This window comes from Silene latifolia, chromosome 10 (assembly GCF_048544455.1).
Source record: "Silene latifolia isolate original U9 population chromosome 10, ASM4854445v1, whole genome shotgun sequence".
Classification (NCBI taxonomy): domain Eukaryota; kingdom Viridiplantae; phylum Streptophyta; class Magnoliopsida; order Caryophyllales; family Caryophyllaceae; genus Silene; species Silene latifolia.
Window position 1 is genome coordinate 48,452,146 of NC_133535.1, and position 3,069 is coordinate 48,455,214.

The window sequence follows — 3,069 nt, forward strand, 5'->3', positions numbered from 1 at the left end:
GGAGGAATTTAAGAGGTATTAGTGAAGTTGTTCAACCCACTAGTGAGTTTGTCAATCCTTTCGCAATAGAAGGAGAAGAGAACCCATTACACAATACCCCACAAAATCCACCTACAATGCCAAAATTCTCGTCACACTCATACCCACCGAGGAGAATCTACCAAATGGTACTCCTACACCGCAACATCTAACCGGAAATTTTATTGCCAAGTCCGCCTTCATCCAATTAGTTGAGAGGAGCCAATTTGGGGGGATGCCTAGTGAGGACCCTCATTCTCATATGGAAACCTTTTGCGACTATTGTGATGCTATCTCTCAAACGGGCGTGACTCAAGACCAAATTAGATGGGTCTTATTTCCTTTTTCCTTAATCGGCACCGCGAAGCAATGGTTGAAGGGCCTTGATAAGGCCACCCTTGGAATAGATTCTTGGAAGAAGTTGGCTCTAGCTTTCTACAAAAAATTCTACCCACCGGAAAAGACTAACATGCTAAGAGCTCAAATTACGGGTTTTAAGCAAAAGGATGAAGAGTCTTTGTATGAAGCTTGGGAGCGGTTCAAGGGAATTTATCGCTCATGTCCTCACCATGGACTTAGTGAATGGTTTTTGGTACAACAATTTTGGAATGGTTTATATGAATATTCTAGGAACATTCTCAATATGGGATCAAATGGAATGTTCACCGAAGTTGATGACAATCAAACATGGAACAAGATTGAGGAAATGGCGGTCCATAACTCACAATATAGTAGACCTCGCAAGGCTACTAGAGGAGGAAAGCATGGAGTGGACTCCGTTACTCAATTGGGTGCTCAACTTAGTGCTCACATTGACACAATCAACTTGAAGTTTGAACAAGCTATGGCTAGACTTGAGGAAAACTCAAAATCATCAAAGCATCATGTTAATGCCATGACGACATCCTCATCAATCCCAAGTGGGATATGTGAGAATTGTGGAACTTTGGGACATGACCAAGGTGAATGTAGGGGAACAAATGAACAATTGAATGCTTTCCAAGCATACAAGAGTGGTACCCCTTATTCCAACTTTTACAATGAAAACACCAAATTCCATCCAAATCTCTCATACAAAAGCCAAAATGTTCAAAACCCTCAAACAACATACACTCCACCACCCAGGAGAAACCAAAATCAAAGACCCTTTTACAATCAAAACCAAGGTTACCAAAATCAAAATCCATACAATCACCAAAATGACCAAGGTTTTGATGTCCAAAAAGCGGTCCTCCAAATGCAAAAGAATCAACAAGAATTTTTCACTCAAATGCAAAAAGATAGCCAAGCAAAGGAAACCACCATCAACAACATTCTAGCTCACACCAAGATGTTGGAAACACAATTGACTCAACTAGCATCTTCAAGCTCACAAAGACAAAAGGGGCAATTACCACCTCAAAGTAATCCCCTAGACATGAAACGTTTAGTGCCATTCACTTGAGAAGTGGTACAAGGTATGAAGCACCCAAGAAGCAAGTTGAGGATGAAGTTGTGGAAGCTAGTGAAAAGGAAGAAATTGTGCAAAACTCCAAAGATGGAGAATCATCAAAACAAGAAAGTTCAAAGAAAAATGAAGACAAGGCCAAGGAGAAGGAGCCCATTGTGATTAGACTCCCTTTTCCAAGTCGTCAAGCCAAGCCCAAATTTGATGATCAACTTGGAAAATTCATGGAAATTGTGAAGAATTTGGAAGTCTCAATTCCTTTCACGGAATTAATCAATCACGTGCCGGCCTATGCGAAATACATGAAAGATATCCTCACAAAGAAGAAGTCGATCCGGAAGCTTGAGACTATCGCCTTCACTAAGGTGAGTAGTGGAATACTTCAAGGGAGTTCACCTCCAAAGTTAAAGGATCCGGGAAGCTTCTCAATACCGTGTACCATTGGCGACACAACGATCAACAAAGCCTTATGTGATCTAGGGGCTAGTGTGAGTGTCATGCCGTACTCGGTGAGTAAAAGGTTGGGGATGGGAGAGCTTAAATGCACCAACATCACACTCCAAATGGCCGATAGATCGACGAAGACACCGTTAGGGATATGGGAAGATGTCCCCGTGCGAATTAGGAAGTTTTTCATCCCGGTGGACTTTGTCATTGTTGATATGGAGGAAGATTCCAACATTCCAATCATCCTAGGAAGACCTTTCCTACACACCGCGGGTGCGGTGATTGATGTGAAACATGGTGAGCTCACTCTAGAAGTGGGAGATGAAAGCATAACTTTTAATCTTGACAAGACTATGAGAGCTCCTCGTTTGCATGAACCATGTTTCATGATTGATCATTATAGCCGAAAGGATGAAAGGAAGAAATCGGAACTCCAATGGAAGAAGAAAATTGAAGATGCTCCATTCAAAGAGCAAGTGAATTGTGACAAGGAGAGCTTGCAAAGCTCATCAAAATCAACCAAGGAAGAAGAGGATGGCCTCATTGGCCAAGAGAAGAAATTGGGAGAGTTGTCTCCATCTAAGCAAGCGATTTTCAATGATCAACTCAACGAAGTTTGTGGTCTTTGGGACGGCGAATTTGAAGGGATTTTTAATCCCTACATTGGTAATGCCATCGATCAAGACCAACAACAAGGGCCAAGGTCTATTGAGAACCTCTACCATGATAATGAACAAGCTTTTGATTACTTTTTCAAGGTGTTGAGCAACATCAACAACACCTTGGACATGCCCCCTTGACATCTCATCAAGAATGAGAGTTTGGTGGAGTCCTCCCTAAACCACCACTTGTAAATATTTCTAACTCCCTAACTTACATTTCAATTCTTGTATTGCATTTTTGTCATCTTTGGATTTTTATTTACTTTGATCAAAATAATTGTCATGTTTGAGAGAAGTGAGTGAGGGACTAACAATTTCAATTGATGTGTAGTGCTTTTAGCTTAGTGTGGGGATGGCTATTGCCTAGGCTATCCATGCCTTAGTAGTGCCCCCACAATGACGAACACAAGACTTGAAGAAAGAATGGAAGAATGGTAAAGGGAAATGCATTGTGCACGGATGGAACTGAATCCGTGTACACAGGGGAAGAATCCG

General features: G+C 41.6%; 1 non-coding gene across 1 annotated transcript; it reads right to left on the reverse strand.

The window, feature by feature from the left end:
• Positions 1–487: 487 nt before the first annotated feature.
• Positions 488–594, reverse strand: LOC141610252 (small nucleolar RNA R71). The gene has a single exon (XR_012528154.1). It is a non-coding gene; the product is annotated as a small nucleolar RNA R71 (small nucleolar RNA).
• Positions 595–3,069: the final 2,475 nt, after the last annotated feature.